Genomic DNA, 18,448 nt, shown 5'->3' on the forward strand with positions numbered 1-18,448 from the left:
GGGCCATTTTAGCCATAGGGCTTTCTTGCGCAAGAAATCCCTGCTGAGCATCCACACTGCCCCCTTGCGTAAGAGCTCCTGCGCAAGAGGGCTTACACCTGTTTAAAAAAAAAAGCCCTCTCTTACCACTCCGTACTGTAAATTTCCTTGAGCAAGTGCAGGCGGGCAATGTGGGCGCTCTGCGGATTCTTGCCCAAGAACCGCTGTACTTGCTCAAGAAGCCGCAAGTGTAGACATAGCGCGGGTGTCCTTTGTTCTGCAGTAACTGGCTCCCACCATCCCATGGCTGCTGCCGGAGATCCCCAGCTGGGAACCCCTCTCCTGGAGGTTGGGGCTTGGGCCGTTCTATGCAGGAAACCCAGGGCCACATTAAGGCATGGGCTAGCCGGGCAGCTGCCCGGGGAGCCTGATATAAGGGATGCTGTGTGCCCCTTACAGCTAATAACTGCCATCAGGAACTACGCGCCTGTATCACAAGCTACAGCAGCTCCCACCAGCCACCCTGCAGTGACCACCCAAGGCAGGGGCCGTGTTAACCCCCGCAGCGCTGGCCAGCAGCATGCTTCCCCCCGCGGCTGCAGGAACCTGCTTGGCCTGCTCCTGGCAGCACCAGGCTGAGCACCAGTGGCGGTGGCTGGCAGCAGGAGGCATGTGCCTTGCCGCCAGCTCCGCGCGCCTTCTCCTATGTTCCAGGTGGGGGCTGGGCCACACAAGTGCCCTTCCCCAACCCAGGGCGCAATTAACCTGTCTGCCCAGGGCACTGGAATGGCTTGGTCTGGCCCTGAGGAAACCCCCTCCGAGGGGGAAGCAGGGATGTTGCTGTGGTATCCCTGAGAACAGTCAACCCACTCGTCTGTTGACCCAGGGGGTGGCAGCCCGTGGTTCATTTCCCCTTCCTCACCTGGGCGGGGACACAGCTGGGAGTGAGGGTGTCCTGTTTCTCACAGGGCTCTGGCCAGTGGGCTGGGACCGGGCTTGGCAGAAATCTTTCCCAGAGACACACAGGCTGGAGAGATGTTTGTGGGGAAGCATTTTGTAAATGTCGATGGGTGTAAACGGTTCCTGCAAGTGTGGGATCTGAAGCTTTCATTTAAAAATTTCCTCTGTCCTGTTGTTTCTGCTCTGTGGTGTTATCCTATTTGTCTGCCATGCAAAAGGTCTGTGTCAAACCCCGGCGGAAAGAGCCCCCCTCTTTTTCCATTCAATTCTTTCTCTGCCTGCTCCTGTCTCTCTCAGCCCCAGCTGCTTTGCCTTCTGCCCCGGTGTGTACCCTTCCCTGGCACTATAATACCATGGGAAGGGATCCTTTGCCAGCTTCTTAACTAGTAGCTCATTTAGGGCATGTTTACACAGCAGGGCAAAAGTCAAACTAAGATACACAACTTCAACTACTTGTTTGTGTAGCTGAAGTCAAAATAGCTTAATTTGTCTTTTGGTGCTATGGACAGCAGGTAGTGGAAGGAAGAGAACTCTCCCTTTGACTTCGCTTACTCTTCATGAAATGGGGGTTACTGGAGTCAGAGTAGGAAGCCTGCCAACTTGTACTTAATTTGAAATAACAGCTTGCTGTGTAGACAGGCACTTTATTTCCAAATAACACTCCAATGTAGACATACTCTTGTTGTCCCATCACAGCTGTTGCTGAAGGACAGGAAGCTTCAGAGTGCTGAAGGGGGACAATTAGATACTGATGGGGATTCCCCTGCCCCCTTTCTTTCGGGAATATGCTTCTGCTTTTCTATGAGGCTGGAAATGTCAGTGTCCTCTCTCCTGGGTTCTACTAGAGAAATAAGAAACTTTTCCTACCTGAGAGCTGGAGAAAGCTAAGACTGAATTGCTTTGTATACAGGGACTGTAATTGAAGGGAGGGCATTGTCTAGCATAGGGCTTGAACCTATGACTCTGAAATTAAGAGTCACATACGCTACTGACTGAGCTAGCCAGTCTATGTGCAGGGTTCCTCCCCCAATGCCCTGTCACAGGATAGAGGATCAGCGTGTTCTCAAATGCTTGATTCAGGGCTCTGTCCTGTCCCCAATGGGGTGCTCTGGTCTGTGTGGGGAGGCCTAGGCACACTGGCCTCTTTTACCACAAGAATGGCCCCATTTCAGTCTCTCATGTAATAGGAGAAGAGTCCGTAGCAGCAAGGGAAGGTCCCCTGAGTGAAACCAGGCAGAAACGCCATGTCTCACATTCTGCAGCAACCCTTTTTGCCCTGGCAGGCACTGCCCCTTCTCGCACTGGCCTGGGCCTGGCATCCCTCCCCTGCCAGCACCACAGAAAATCCCTTGGCATGAGCCTGGGAAAACTAGAGACTTCAGGCCTGTTGCCCCCGAGAGGCTTGTGCCTTGGCCTCCTCTGCCCATGGCGGCCGGCTCTCCTGGCTGCCCCCTGAGGGCTGCTGGCCAAAGGAGGCAGCAAAGCAGGAATGGGAAGAAGAAGCAAGTCCCACTGAGGCCAATAGCTCAGGCTTAAGCCTCCAGCCCCAGCACAAAACCTTCAGCCCGGCCTCTGTTGCTCCCTCCTCAGAGGGGAGGAAGAAGCCCTGTTGCCTCAGGCCGGGGGAGGTGACAGGAGGCCTCCTCTCACAGCCTTACGCTTTGCTTCCATGCTGGCTAGGGTTGCCAGGGGTCCAGTTCTGAACCAGACTGTCCAGTATTTGAGCTTTCTGTTCGGGAAACAAACTGAGAAAATGTAAATGAGGAAATAGAAATGTCGGGTATTTTCTAAATAAGCTGTAATGTCGATTGTGAGGTGGTGTCAAGTGAGTCCAGTATTTCTGTTGAACCATCTGGAAACCCTAATGCCGACAATCGCAGGGGCCAGGGAGCTCCCTGGCTGGTCGCAGCCTCAGCCACTTCCTGCTTCATGGCCCAGGCCCAGGCAGTCCAGGTGGGTCTCTGTGGGGCCCCAAGACATTTGTTTTGCTGTTGTCCAGGCGCAGGGGGCCCAGATTCTGCAACACTCACAGGCCCCACAGGAGGGGGCTGGTTTGATGCTTCACCCCACAGCCTGGCAACAAGCCCCCAAACTTCCCCTGTGTTCTGAGAGCCCCGTTTGCTGTGTGAATTCTGTGGGGCAGGTTATGTCAGGCCTGGGCACAAGCAGGGTTCAGAACCAACCCACAAGTAAGTCCCCGCTCAAGAGGATTGAGCAGTGTCCTTTGCCAGCAATGTAAATCCAGTCATGTAAGTGTCCCACTCATGTGCCCAAACTTTCTCCGAACCCCACTCACAGTTGCTGCCCTTGCTCAGGGCAGATAAGATGTCAGGGGTGGTTTTCAGTCCCGGGAACTCCAACCCAAACCCTGAGACCCAGGGGTTTATAATCGAGATGATCAATGTTTGCTTCACTTTTCCCTCCCTCCAGCAACACTAAATCTCACGGTAAATTCTACAGTCCCAGCGGCTGGGGGAGATGTGCATGTTAGAGCCTCTGCCCACTGAGCAGTAGCTTTCTGTGCCCAGGGAGCCAGACACCCCCAGGGCTGGAGGGAAATGGGGAATGGCTGCACTTTGGGAGTCAAAAGTGTTGTCTGAGACCATAGAGTAGAACAGTTTCACCAAGCTTCCCAAGGAGGGCACCATGGCTAAGCTGGCTAAAGCACTTGCCTAGTAAAGAGGGGATCTTGGGTTCAACTCCCAGTGGTATTTTACTGTAGCCTTTGCTCACATTTTCTTATGTCTTCCTGGGACACAGAGGAGTCCTCCCCTGGCCACCCATGGAACTGCTGGTTCAGGAAAAGGCTGATTGGGGAGGAACATTGGGAAGAAAGAAACCCCAAGCCTGGAGTGGGTACAGAGGCTGCTGTGACTGGTACTGGCAAGGCAGGGCTCTTGCTGCAATTGCTGGGACAGAAAAGCCAGCAGCACATGCCCTTGTGATTCCCGTGGGTGGGTGGGGGTCAGCACCCAGAGATCCTGCAAGTGCAAAGCTTCTACAGCTATAGTAGCTGCTCCAGTGGTGTAAAAGGCCACTGCACAGTACTTATAAGGCAGTACTTGTGGGAGACATGCTGAGGTTGTGAGTTCAAACTCCCCTGGAGTAATGGTTTCTACTCCCTGCTGCTCTGGCCCCTTCCAGTGAAAACAGGGGGAGCTGTGATTCCAGTTCAGTGGAGGGTCTTTGTTGCCCATTTTCTCCTCTTCCCTTCAGCCATTGGAGACGCTCATGAACAGAGACAAGCTACTTTGTCCCATTTCCCACTTCTTTTCCTGGGCTGACCCAGTGGCTGAAAGGGGCTGCCACTGCTGACGGGGGTGGGGAAGATGTGCAACAAGACCCTGGCCACCCAGCATTCACTCTGATGAGGCCATAATATGTGCAGTGGGAATTTTCACTTATCCCATCCTCTGGGGTGGAATCCCAGCTCCCCCAGCATTCACTGCAAGGCATGGGTTCCCAAACCGGGGGGGGAATGCCCCCCGGAGTGGGCATGAAGAAATTTCAGGGGGGGGAAATGAGGTGACCCAGCTGTTTTTTTTTCTTTTTTTCCTCAAGTTTTGCTGCTATTTTGGATATTTGCTCAGATCCTTTGAGGCAGTTGCCAAAGTAGCTCAGTTGGGAGAGCATTAGACTGAAGGTCTAAAGGTTCCTCATTCAATCCCGGGCTTTGGCAGACACCTTTGCCAATATGGCATAGTCTGTTTTGGCATCTCTCCATCTCTGGTAAGCAAACATCTGCAGTCAGAGTTCAAAGCTGAACCAAGAGGCCCGGAATTACATCGTAAAGATGATCATATTTCAGGGATAGAAACTAGAAAGGGGATTTCATGACACCTCAGAGGTTGTTGACACAGGAGAACAGAGCTCTTGGCTTCAGCTGCTCCCAGCCTTGCAACTCTGTTTTTAATTCCATTCCCCCAGAAAGGAACAGTAACAGAGCCTGCCTAGGACTAATTCTGAGGCTTCCCCATACACAGGACACACTATTTCTGTTTTCTTAGACTGTAAGTTATTAAGTTGATTTAAGCAATTTCAAAATAGTTTCCAAGTATAGACATGCCCTTATAGTCCTGGTCTTCACAACATCCGCTGGCAAGGAGTTCCACAGGTTGACTGGGCTTGTGTGAAGAAAATCTTCCTTTTGTTTGTTTTCAACCTGCTAATATCATGGCACACCCTTAGTTCTTCTATTATGGGAACAAGAAAAATACCTTTCCTTATTTACAGTCTCAACAACAGCCATGATGTATAGACCTCTATCTTATCTCCCCTTGTCTCCACTTTTCTAAGGTGAAAAGTCCCAGTCTCTCCTCATGTGGCAGCTGATCCAAACCTTTCATCATTTTTCTTGTGCTTTTCTGAAGTTTCCAATGCCAAGGTATGGTTTTTTGGGGGGCAGGGGATAAGGCAACCACATTTCCAGTCAGTGCTCAAGTTGTGGGCACCGCCTGGATTTATAGAGATGTAATATGATAGTCACTGTCTTCTTGTCAAGGCCTTTTAAAATAATTTCTAACATCACATTTGTGGCTGCACATGGAGTGGATGTTTTCAGAGATCTCTCCAGCTGTGACTTGTTGTAGCATATTCGCTTTCATTTAGTATGTGTGTTACTTATTGTTTATACTAACTATGGCAGCTGATTCAAACTTTCATCATTTTTGTCGTGCTTTTCTGGACTGTTTCCAATGCCAATGGCAGCTGCCTGCATGAAGCCCTCCCCCCTCCTCCACTCAGGCTCTTATTTCCCCAGGCACCTGACATCTGCAGCCTGTGCAGGAAAGGAGCTACCTGGGAAATGTGCTGGGGTGTTGGCCAGGACTCAGCCAGGTGAGTCTCCCAGCCAGAGCCTGCCTCTGGCACCCCAGCCCCTCCCTTCCCATGCTGAAAGAGCAAAGACTTGGCAGAATTCATGAATATAGAGGAGGCTATTTCCCCTGACTGGGAGCCCAACCCCGGCCGCAGCAGTGGAAGTGCTCAATCCTAGCCACTTGACAGACACAAACCTGCAGTGTTGGCTCAGCTACACTAGTCATCCCAGGTCACTTTCTCTCCCTTTCAGGACGTGGGTCCGTTCTCGGAGAAGGCGCGTGATGCCAGCATAGATGCTCCCCAGCACTTCTCCCCTGGCTGCACCCTCAGGGCCGGAGATGTGGACCTGCCCCTCTGCATCATGGGGGATGCTGCCTGCCCTTTGCTCCCGGGCTGATGAAGCCCTAGACAGGACACGTTGCCTAAAGCCAGGAACGTATCCCAGGTGACAGCTCACATTTTCCTAGGTCCTTCTGGGACACAGAAGAGGCCTTCCCTGGCCACCCATGGAGCTGCTGGTTCAGGAAAAAGCTGATTGGGGAGGAACATTGGGAAGAAGGAAACCACAAGCCTGGAGTGGGTGCAGAGGCTGTTGTGACTGGCACTGGCAAGGCAGGGCTCTGACTGCAATTGCTGGGACAGGAGAGTCAGCACCACATGCCCTTGTGATTCCCTGAGGGGGGTCAGCACCTAGAGAGCCTGAGGGTGCAACCTCTGCAGCTCCTGCGGCCATGGAGAGTGAGGGTCTGTGGGCAGCAGGTGCTTCTCACTTGTGGTTTCCTTCTTTCTAAAACTCCTCTCCAATCAGCCTTTTCCTGAACCAGCAGTTCCATGGGTGGCCAGGGGAGGCCTCTCCTGTGTCCCAGAAACACATAGGAAAATGTGATTAAAGGGTGTCAAAAGGCACCACTGGGAGTTGAACCCAGGATCTCCTGTTTACTAGACGGGTGCTTTAGCCAACTGAGCCATGGTGCCCTCCTTAGGAAGTCTGGTGAAACTGTTCTATTCCATGGTCCCAGACAACATCTTTGACTGCCAAAGTGCAGCCAATCCCCATTTCCCTCCAGCCCTGGGGGTGTCTGGCTCCCTGCGCACAGAAAGCTACAGCTCAGTCGGCAGAGGCTCTAACATGCTCCTCTCCCGCAGCCGCTGGGGCTGTAGAGTGGCCTTTGCGGTTTGGCCCAGATGTGGGGAGGGAAAAGTACAACAAACATTAATCAGCCGGCTTATAACTCCCTTGGTCATATGGTTTCGGTTAGAGCCCCAAGGAGGGGGCCTGGCCTTCTTCAATTTGCTCCCTTCCTGAGGGCACAGAATTAACAAGAGAAGATTTCTTAACCCCACAGCAATCAGAGTTGGCCAAGGAGTTAGCAACAAATTTTTTGACAACATTTAAGTAGAGGCAAGGAAACCCTCAGGGGTGTTTCTGTGTGTTTGTAGACCGAGGTTCATTCAAGTGGTTTGTTTTTTTTTGTGGACCTGCCCCGACCGCACCCCTAGAGACTCTGGAACAAAGAAGACACATGAGAAGAACCCAACTTTCTTCCTTTTGCTGTGACATGGATGGATCTAGCTCAGGTTTCACTCAAGGGGTCCGTCTGCATGTGAAGTACCTGTGTAGGGATAACATATAAATGTATTAAAAATGATTCCCCCAAGTGGAAGTGACTCCCCATAATTTGTTCCCCACAACTTAAAGTGTTTAGATTTATTATTATTATTATTATTTGTTAAGATTGTTAATTGTTTAGATTTATAATTATTGCCCCTCTAGAATATAATTTGTTAGGAATGTAATATTAGGTCATGTAACTTAAAACTGTTAAAAATATAATACCATGTAGCCAGAAACAGCTCTTCTCTCTGTGTCCCAGGGCACACGCAAACTTATTGTTACACAATTGACGCCCATTCTCTTCAAAGCATTGTGAAGCAATTAACCCTAATTGCAAAGTGAAACATTGTAACTATAACAGTAACTAACTCAGCACTCAGAGAGAGAATGTTTTAAGAAATGCCACCCAGAAACCTGTGACTTTTTGTTACTACAACTCTTGTATATGTAAAGTTATTATTATACAAAATACTGTATGGGAAACATTAATTAGGGAATGTATGTAAGAGAGAGAGATTGCTTGGACGATGAATGAATGGTTTTGAGAGGTGCCAGCCTGAGAATGCAGCAACAAAGGGCTGAAGAAGGCGTCAGGTGCCAGGGCAACCAAAAGGTGTCAAGTGGAGAAAACCAAGTACTGGAGGCCCACCCTATGAGATCACTGATGAGCACCTGACAGCCACCCTGAACGTGATGCAGCAATTCCCATAGACTGGCATAGGAAGAAATTCCTATAAGAACTGGACTAAAAGACTATGGAGTCAGAGTCCAACGTTCTGCTGCCAGCCCACCAGGAGCTTCAGATGTGCATCTGATCAGGACTTCGCTCCCCACTACCCTCACTTGTGTACAGAGTACCTGGCCAGTATTCTGTCACAAGCAACTTCCAGGCTGGTAACTATAACAACTACACAGAACCTGGATGAATGATTGAATGAATGTTTATATATATATATATATATATATTTATAAGGGTTAAGTAGTGATAGGAATAAGTAGTTAAACAACGTTGTTTGCTTCTATCTTTTCTTTATTCTTTATTATTATCTTTACAATAAATGTGGCTTTTTGCCTTATCCCCCTCATAAGATCCTGCTTGCTTTTATTGGTACAACACCTGTGACAGCACCTGTGCGCCTCTGCCCCTCATCAGCAATGCCATATACTGGGGGGAGCACATGCCCCGAGACTTATAGAAGGGACTACCTGGACTAGCCACCCTTAGTCAGGCTCCCTTTGATAGCTCAGCTGGCAGAGCGGAGGACTGTAGTGTGTGTTTGACAAGTGATCCTTAGGTTGTTGGTTCAACTCCAGCTCAAAGGAGTGATTGTTTTCCCTCCAGCCTGGCCTTAGCAGAAGGCAATCAAGGTGGTCACCTTGGGTCTATGTCTTCAGAGCTCTCCACTGCAATTGACAGAAAGCTTGTGGGTATGAGCTGCCAATCACATTTCTTGGGCTGCGCAGGTTCTGTCCACACACAAAAGTTCTTTTGGAACAATGGCCGTTATTCCACAACAACAATGCAAGAGTCTACACAGCAATTCCGTTATTATGAAATAATTCTAAAGAAACAGACGGCTTATTCCAACTTCTGCAAACCTCATTCTACGAAGAATAACTCCTGTTCCAAATTACCTATTTTAAAAAAAGGCCTGTGTAGCTGCACCACCGCTGCTAGTTTGAACTAGCCCCTCCCCATGGCATTCTGAGTTATTCTTCCTGGGGCTGTAAATCGAGGTAGCTCATCTACACTGGGGAGCCTGCCTCGGACTAGTCTGAGGTTTCCCTGCAGTGTAGACCTGCTAGTTTGAAATAAACTATTTTGGAATCACTATTCGAGACCAGTTTATTCCAAAATAAATGTGCCGTGTAGTCGTAGCCAGAGTGATGAAGCAGCAGGAGGGAAGCCAGGAGTCCAGAGGCCAGCCTGAAAACTCAGTATTCCATATGGCTACACACACAGATTTGTTGCTCAAAGCTGGAGCTGCTGTGGAAGGAGGTGGTGCTGCAGAAGCTGACGGGGGACAATCAGCGGGCGGAGGGTTATTTTTTCTCCTCCCTGGGCTGATGTGGCAAGAACTGAAGAGAAGAAAATCCTCTTCCCTTCTCCTCAGAAGATAGAAAATGCAGCTTCTTCCCCCTCACTGGTTCTACTAAAGCTGGACCCCAGGACTAGACTTTTTCTTTCTAAAACCCTGATGAAAGCTGAGAGTGAATTGCTTGTAGACTTAGAATGTGAGTTAAAGAATGGGGCTTGAACACATGAACCTGAGATTAAAAGTCACATGTTCGGCCAACAGAGCTAGTCAGACTTTATGATGCAGTGTTCCCCCATCACAGGACCATCTCTCCAGTGACAGGTAAAGAGGCCCGTTTCAGGATTTCTTTTAGCGCAGCAGCAAGGGGAGATGGAGGAAAATCGACCCTCTTTCCAAGCTTTGTTCTCATGGCACTAAGTGCGCTGCAGAGAAAGCCCTTGAGTGTTAAAGGGCGTCGGGGAGCCCAGAGCAGAGGGATCCCCTCGACACACAAACACAGTCCCAGCCCCAAGACTCCCCCAATCCCGAATCCTGTGCCCTGACTTCTCTACCTTCCACATCCTCACCCTGTCTTGCACAAGAGAGCGTCCACACTGCCATGAGAGCTTTTGCGCACAAGCACAGTGCGCACGTGGAAGTGTGGACGTTTTCTTGCGCACGACTTTGTTGCACAAGAACCCTTGCGCAAGATGTACTTGCACAAGAAGCCACGAGTGTAGACATAGCCTTAGAGATATATCTAAAAGGAGATGTTAATACAAAGTTATATGAGAGTGATAATATTACAGGGAATTATCCACAGTTGTCTGTACATGCAAATATATATGCAAATATCTTCTTTCACACTAATGGGCATGAATACAAAGATTAAGGCAAGACTACACAACACACAGGCCCTATGTAAGTCAGTTCTGCTGATGTTAATAAAATGCAATATTTTCCCCATTTCCAACCATATGACAGCACTTTTAATGAGCAAGGGCAATCCAGGAATTTAACTACTAAAACACATCTCAGCAGAAATTGCAGAAGAGGCTCTTGCGCAAGAAGGAGCTGTCTACGCTGCCCCTTCTTGCGCAAGAAAAACGCTTTTGTGCAATGCCGTTACATCTATTACTTTTCAGGAAGAACGGCATTGCACAAGAGGGTTTTTCTTGTGCCAGAAGGGGCAGTGTAGATGCTCCTTCTGGCACAAGAGACTCTTCTGAAAAAAATGGTGGCTCATTAGGTATGCAAATGAGGCTCAGCGATATTCCACGCTTAGCCTCATTTGCATATTACTCGCACAAGAAGCCGCGAGTGTAGACATAGCTCTAGGCAGGTTAGGCTGAGATGGCAGGAGGCACCGCTGGGGTTGAGGCTCCTCAGTGGTGCCTTGGCAGGGACCAGGGCATTGCAACCACATATGACAAGGCCAATGGCAGCACCTCCAGCCTCTGGGACGTCTGTAGCCTTTGCTGCAAGGGGACACAAAACCAGGTAAGGTTCCCCCTGATGCTCAAATCCCCCAGCAGACCCAGCAGCCCCAGCTTGCTCCAACACCTTCCGTTCTCCCCACCCTCTCTCCTGGCCACACATGGCACTTCTTGGTGCTTCTCAAGCCAGGCCCTGCAAGGAGCCACCGGGGCAGGAACCAGCCCTTGGAGCTCAGCTTGCACCGGAACCGGCAGTTTCCCACCACGTCTCGCTTGAGAAGAGGTCACTTGTTCCCCTTCTTCTCACCTCACGTCTCCCTTGTCTCTGTTCCCTTCAAAGGTCTCCACTGCCTCAGGACCCGCCTCCTCAGGGCACTGCCCCTCTGCCACTGGGCTGGGAGCGGGAGACTCCACAGTCTCTGCACTTGGGCTGAGAAGTCTCACTGGGACTCATCTGCTGATGGCGTTAGTCAGCCCGATGGCCAGCTGGATCCATTCCGTAGCGCTGCCCGAGAGGGAGCTTTCCCAATCTCCACTGGTATTTCCTGGGGCTTTGTGTAGGGGGATTGGGCTTGTCATCTTCTCTGCTGGAAATGCCTCTTCTTTGGAAAGCAGCTCCCAGGAGTTCATGGAACTTCTTCTTCTCAGCTTGGGAAAGGGACAAGCAAGGGGTGACGGGACAGGGGTTTATGTGATGATGACAGGGGTGCAGAATCTGGGAATGGAGGGATCACTCAATAACTGTCTGTCCTGAGGATTCCCTCGGGACAGTGAAATTGGCTGCTGTTGTGAGACAGGATCCTGGGCTAGTTGGACAACTGGCATGGCCTAGTCTGGCTGCTTTGATGTTCTATTTGGCTGTTAGTGTCCCCCTCTGGGCAAGGGAGAATGGACCCTTCCCCTCCCCCCCACCCGCCATCCTGAAGTGGACAGAAAAGGGCCTGTGAAAGGCTAGTGTAGGTGAGCAAAGAGCTTTGCTTTATGTGTCCCTGATGGTCTAGTGGTTAGGCTCCAGCACTCTCACTGCTGTGGCCTGGTTTCAATTCCCAGTCAAGGAAACCACCTGCAACTTTTGCAGAACACGTCCCTAGTCAATTTTCTTGCCACATTACAGCACCTGAGACCCAAGAGGTTAACTCAGGGCCCCTTTGCCACCTCTCCCTCACTGCTAAAAATGGGTCTAATGGCACCAGCAGCCTTTCAGAACAACCCCCCCACCCCTACCCCCAAGTACCAGCCCTTCCCTCCTCCTCGGCTGGGCACTGTGTGGACTCAGGCCTCCCCGGTGCCAGCCTAAGGGCTCCGGAGAGAACAGGGCAGCTCCAGGGGCAGAGTCCTTTTTTCTGCAGTAGTTCAAAACCAGCCCCTTGGTTTGAACTAACATTACTCCTCATTTTTTGCCCTCTGTGCTTCCCCACTCCCCCGAACACACCCAACACACTCCCTTCCCACTTTCTTCTCTCCGTTCCCCTGCTGGTAACTCAAACAGGACTTTGCCCTGTTGAAAGAACAAACTCTCTGGCTGTGTCTACATTGGCACCCTTTTCCGTAAAAGGGATGCTAATGAGACACTTCGGAATTGCAAATGCCGCGGGGGATTTAAATATCCCCCGCGGCATTTACATGAACATGGCTGCCGCTTTTTTCCGGCTCGGGGTTTAGCCAGAGAAAAGCGCCAGTCTAGACGGGATCTTGTGGAAAATAAACCCTTTTCTGGAAGATCCCTTATTCCTACTTTCAAGTAGGAATAAGTAAGGGCTAAGGCTGCCACCTTCCTCTGATGGTCCCACTGCCTCATGTCAGGGGCCTCAGCAGCGCTGGGGGGTGGCTCCAGGGGGAGAAGCTGGTTCAGGGGAACTTGAGCTGCTGGGCCACTGAAGCAGGCCACCAGCAGCAGCCTCTGTGCAGGGCTCACACGCTCCAGGCCTCCCGGTCATATTGAGTCTCCCCGTGTGGCTTGGGCTCCAGAACCTGCCCCCCAGCTGGTGCCTTGAGGTAGCCACTGCAGCAGCAGGAATTTGGGCATCAGGTCCCCTGCTTTTGGGGACAGGAAGCCAGGCCCAGGCCCTTTTAGCCACTGGAGCTGTACAGGCTGGAGCCTCCCCCTACCAGATCTCTGCCCTGCTTCCTGCAAAGCTCACATTTTTGCTTTTTTCTGCTTCCCTGTCCATAGCAGGCAGCTAAAGGAAGGGAAGTTACCAAACCAAACACCCCTGTGGCCAACATGGGGCTTGAACCCATGACCTTGGCATTATTAGCACCACACTCTAACCAGCTGAGCTAGCTGGCCTACAGAAATACAGCTCACCAGTAGCACTTTCAAGAAAGGCACCTGAGACCGCTGCTGGGCCTTCTCTGCAGCTACCAATGGCTCTTCTCTGACAGGGTCACTAGTGACTCGCTGTGACATGGGCTGGCTAGTCCAGCTGGTTTGAGGGTTGGCCAAGGTGGCTGGCAGCCGGCAGACCCAGGGCAAAGAGGCAGCCAGAATCTCTTGCTGCCAGCACCTTGCCTCCCAGCTTCTTCCCTGCCAGCAGCAGCTGCAGCCCCTTTCGGCCCCTGGGTCAGCCCGGGAAGGGAGGCAGGAATTGAGCCTCAGATTGCAGGGTTCTGAGTCCTGAGCGCTGCTCTTAACACCAACCACCCCTCACTCAACTGGGCCAAATTGGTGCGCCAGTTCATGCCCACTGGGACCTGTTTTACTTGGTTTCCTTCCACCCAGAGCCCCCTTCTTCTCCTGGGCTGCGACGAGCATCACTGGGATCCTCTCTCATATCCCAGCACAGGGCCATCTCTCCAGTGACAGTAGTTGGGGCTGGTTTCAGGATTTCTTTTAGCGCAGCAGCAAGTAAGAGGAGATGCAGGAAAATCAACCCCGTTTGCAAGCTTTGTGTGACAGGAGGGGTGTGAGCTGGGGAGCCTGCCCTGCAGAAGGTGCGTTTAGTTGCACCCAGCGGCAGCAAGAATTCAGGCCCTTAGGCGAGTGCATTGGGGACAACGTGTGAGCCCTTCCATGGGCATTTTCTGCTCCCACTGGGGAAGGCAGCTGGGCAGGACCAGTCTGCAGCCCACGTCCCTTTCAGCCCCAGGTGCAGGAGGTAACAGAGAGGGGAGGAAAGTCCATGGCCAGAGCCTCCTCCCAGCAGTCTGGCCCTGCACAGAGTCTGTGCATGACGGAGCTTCTCCCAGCAGGCCGATGGCCTGTTCTCTGCAAAGTGCTCAGCCTGTTTCATTCCTTTGCAGGAGCGAGTGGGATCCATGCGCCCTGTTCCTCACTGACAGGATTGTCTTCCTCCCTTGGTTTCACACAGGGTCTGTCCTCCTTCCAGGGAGGAATGCAAATCCAGATGAGTGAAATTGCAAATGAAACATGGATTTGAACTTCCCGAGCTTCATTTGCATAATTTCAAACACCAAATCCAATTGAGACCCACTAAATCAAACCCAGAGGCACCCCCATCAGCACTGCATTGAAGACTTTGCATTTCCATTTGTGCCACAGTCTGGGTCCTGCCCAGCTGCCTTCCCCAGTGGGAGGAGAAAATGCTCATGGAAGGGCTTTTTCCAGAAGAGCCGTGCAGTGTAGACACAGCCTGAGTGTTGCTCAGCACTAGTAGGAGACAGGGAGGGCACCTGCAGACTTTCAGAACAACCCCCAGCCCCAACCCCAAGAACCAGCCCTTCCCTCCACCCTCACTGGGATCTGCTGGACAGGTCCAGATGCAGGCATGGGCGAGCCCGGTAGCTGCCTAGGGTGCCAATCAATGTGGGGTGCCTGATGGCAGATGCATCCCTTACAGCTGCCATCAGGCATCGTGTGCCCAGCTCCCACAGCACCTTCTTACCCGCATCCCTGTGGTGCAGGCCAGCAATGCTCTCCCCCCACAGACGCAGGCCCCACACAGGCCAGGCCTGCTGCTGGGAACTGTCTGGATTCCAGCCCAACCCAGTGTCAGCCTAAGGATTGCTGGTCTATAAAAGCTGCCTTGGAAATGAGGAAGTAGTTAGAGTGACTCCGATGGGACTTGAACCCACAACCTTTGAGTATCTAGGTATGCTTACACCAGCTCGCTGCAGTTTCAAAGTCCAACATGCTTTCCATAGCACTACAGAGCTTGGTGGACTACTGGGATTGATATCTCCACTCTGCTTTGTAGCATGTAAATTGCTGGGGAAAAGAAAGGGGAAGCAGGTCTGTCTCTTTTAGGAGAGCAGGTAGACAGAGGGAGGGGGCCACTGAGCCCCCACCAGAGAAAATAAGAGAAAAGAACTGACCTGCACAATGTGCATATTGATCCCACTGCATCTTGCATGCTAAGCAAGCACTCTACCTGCTGAGCTAATTCCCCTGCCTGTGAAAGGTCTATCTGCCTCACCTACCTTGTTCCAGAGCTGCCCGAGGCTCCTTTCTGAAAGGGCCACTTGTGGGACTGACACCCGTGGGCTGGCTAGCTCGGAGGTTTAGGACGTGGTGCTCGTATCACACAGATGCATATTAGGAGAAAGCCCCTTGTTTCAAGCCATAACAGGCTCGCTATTCCAACGTCCCTGCAAACCTCATGTCGCGAGGAGTGAGTGGTGTTTCAGAAGAGCAATTTATTTGGAACTAAGTGCTGTGTAGCCAGCGCCAAATTACAAAATAAGCTATTTCAAAATTGACTCGAAATAAGCTACCCAATTGCATCGCTTATTCTGAGCTATGGGACGCAACCGTAGTGAGTTAGAGCCCAGCTCTGCCCCCAGCTCCCTGCCCACCCACCCACGTACTGACTCCCTCGCTGCCATAGGGCTGTTTGCATTGGCCTCTTCTCTCTGTAGCCAGGCTTCAGCCAGGACTGGGCCCTGCATTTCTCATCCCTTCAGAGACAGATGACTGTACATTATGAAATGTTGTTGTTGTTGTTGCTGCCTTGGAAACTCCCCACAGACCTTCCCCTGGGGTCCCGGGCAGCCTGCTCACATTGCACAGCTCACTTCGAGGTGAGGGTGCCATGTAGACACACCCAGCCTGTTGAGGACCAGCCTGCTGGGGGGAGGCTCTGGCCACTTCCTTTCCTTGTCTCTCTCATACTGCATCTACACTGCAAGGCTACGTCTACACTGCAGGCTTTTTGTGCAAGAGCAGCTGTTCTTGCCCAAAATCTTGCAGTGTGTCTACACTGCAGGCACGTTTTTACTCAAGTATATTTATAGTTCAGCATCAGACAACAGGGCTTCTTGCGCAAGAGTTATTCCTCTCCCCACGCGAAATAAGCCCGCTTGCGCAATCACTCATCCACAAGGAGGCAGTGTGGAGAGGAAACAGGGGTCTCTTGCTCAAGAAAGCCCTATAGCTAAAATGGCCATCAGAGCTTTCTTGGCAGGAGAGCGTCCACACTGCCATGGGCATGCTTGCAGAAAAGCACTTCTCTTGTGCAAAAGCACATGGCAGTGTGGACACATTGTTACACAAGACCTTTTCCACAGGAACTCTTGCACAAAACAGTTCTTGCACAAGAAGCCTGCAGGGCAGATGTAGCCAGGGGGTGTTTGGGTTTGTTACCAGCACTGAGCTTTGTACAACAGCCCAGGGAACATTGTGAAAAGCCAAAACCTTCCAGCCCTGGGTGTCCCTGGCCAGCCAGCGAGTGGCACAAAGGTTCCCTGAAGCGCTGACTTCAGCTAATTTGAAACAAACCCCCGCACCTGAGAGGTGGTTAAGGCGATGGACTGTTCAAATCCCATTCTCACAATGTGTTTGCAGCCCTCTCTCTAGCCTCTCCCAGAGGTTCAGTGCCAGCCCCTCCTGTACCCCTGCCTGCCCCAGCCCCTCCCACTGCAGCCTGGGGAAAGGGGAAATCTCCACAGAGACACTCCCAGCTGGGACCCTCAATCCCTTCTGCCCTCAGGGGGAAACCTCACAAAGGAGATTCCAGGCAGCCAGGCCATGGGGGTCTCTGAAATGCCCCAGCCCTGCAGCCTGTCCCACCTGGCTGTTGCCATGGTCCCTCTGTGAGGTCACTGCCTCCCAGCCAATGAGCTGAGGTGCTGAACAAGGCCCCTGTGATGTCACTGCTGCCTCCCAGGGCTCATGTCCTGCTCCTGGCCAGCCCCTTGGCATGTGTGAGCTGCTCTCCCTCTGCCCCTGTCACTCAGGGCTGGTTCTGGGGCTCACACAGGGAACATCAGAGGCTTCTCAGGGGGCCACATTGCTAGGCTAGGGGTCCTCCTGTGGGGCTGTGAGTGTTGCTGTCCCTGCTGTACAGACACGGCCATAGAGCCTCAGGCGGTTTCAGTGGTGGGAGACACTTCCCTGGTTTCGGGAGGGAGATGAGACGTCAGGGCCCATGACTCGGAGCCAGCTACAAATACCCATGGAAAGCTGATTTTCAGAGAGGTGTGATCAACCCTTCCTGTGTATCTGGCTCCTTCAAAGGGACTTAATCAGGATCTAAACTTGAAGAAGGAACATTTAGAAGGGTGAATTTCTTTCCCTGAGAGTCTTTTCTGTGTGTCCCAGTGGCTTAATGGACAAGGCACTGGCTTCCTAAGCTAGGGATTTTGGGTTCAAGTCCCACCTGGGGTTATAGTTTTCTCTTGCCAACAAGAAGTTTACATTCCTCTGCTCCTGGAAAGGATGCTCCACAGTGGCTGTCCCCTTACAGAAGCTGTTCAGACCCATCACTAGCAAATGCTTGTGTTAGGTGCAGCTCTGAGTGCTAAAAGCACAGGTATTCAAAGTCAGAACCAAGGGGCAGGTTTTGCTCTAGAAGGCCCAGGAGTGACAGCCAGAGGGAGGTGACTGTAGCAGAGCAGGGTCTGTCTGGAGACAAAGCAGAGCTGGAGGATGAGGAGGCAGAGACTCCAGGGTCGGGGGAGCTAGTTATTTTGTCTGACAGACAATCCCCAGGCCCTAAGCATGGTGCAGGCGAGGCCCATGGGGCAGTTTGCCTGGTGGGGTTTGGGGGGTGGAGAAGCTGTGAAGCTCTGTGAGTGGATAAGGTCCCTGGCTGAGCTGCGCCCCCTGCCGTGTGTGTGACTCAAACTGTCCCATGCCCCCTTTTGTGTGTCTGTTGCGCTTCCAGCGTCTTTCCTCAGGCACGTTCATCTGGCAAAGACCCCCCCAGGGATCTTGTAAAAGGCCCTTGGCCTGGCTGGCTTCCCCCAATAGCAGGAAAAACTCTTCTCTTCCCTCTATTGTGGGGCTATGCATGGGCCTGCTGGCTCAGCTGTTTAGAGCTTGATGCTAATAATGCCCAAGTCACAGATACAAGCCCCATGCAGACCCCACAACAGCCAAATTAGTTTTGTTTGAGCTGCTCCCCACGAAAAGCGGTGAGAGGGGGCCCTTGGCTGTGGGACCCACTTGTGCCTGTTGTTCAGGGTTAAATAAGCTCTCCCCCAGGAGGTTGCCTGTTCCCTTCCCACCTTGCATTGGCTGGGAATCAAACCAAGCAAGTGGCATTAAACGCCAGGCACTGTCATGGTCTGGGCCACAGATAAAGTCCCTCTTGGAGCTGTGGTCCGCAGAGGAGTCTCTGCGGGCCCTGCAGTCCATGCGGAGGAATTGGGACATTTATAGCCGAATGGCCAATGGTCTAGCAAAGAAAGGCCACCTTCCTCCTACCCCTGCATCTTAAACC

At 51.8% G+C, this 18,448-nt stretch overlaps 4 non-coding genes across 4 annotated transcripts; 2 read left to right on the forward strand and 2 right to left on the reverse strand.

The window, feature by feature from the left end:
- Positions 1-4,545: 4,545 nt before the first annotated feature.
- TRNAF-GAA (transfer RNA phenylalanine (anticodon GAA)) lies at positions 4,546-4,618 on the forward strand. The gene has a single exon. It is a non-coding gene; the product is annotated as a tRNA-Phe (tRNA).
- Positions 4,619-6,658: 2,040 nt separating this feature from the next.
- On the reverse strand, positions 6,659-6,732 carry TRNAT-AGU (transfer RNA threonine (anticodon AGU)). The gene has a single exon. It is a non-coding gene; the product is annotated as a tRNA-Thr (tRNA).
- Positions 6,733-8,605: 1,873 nt separating this feature from the next.
- On the forward strand, positions 8,606-8,695 carry TRNAY-GUA (transfer RNA tyrosine (anticodon GUA)). The gene is given in 2 exon segments: positions 8,606-8,642; positions 8,660-8,695. It is a non-coding gene; the product is annotated as a tRNA-Tyr (tRNA).
- Positions 8,696-13,042: 4,347 nt separating this feature from the next.
- On the reverse strand, positions 13,043-13,116 carry TRNAI-AAU (transfer RNA isoleucine (anticodon AAU)). Its single transcript has one exon. It is a non-coding gene; the product is annotated as a tRNA-Ile (tRNA).
- Between the last annotated feature and the right edge of the window lie 5,332 nt (positions 13,117-18,448).

The sequence above is a fragment of the Pelodiscus sinensis genome, chromosome 31 (genome assembly GCF_049634645.1).
Source record: "Pelodiscus sinensis isolate JC-2024 chromosome 31, ASM4963464v1, whole genome shotgun sequence".
Taxonomy (NCBI): Eukaryota; Metazoa; Chordata; order Testudines; family Trionychidae; genus Pelodiscus; species Pelodiscus sinensis.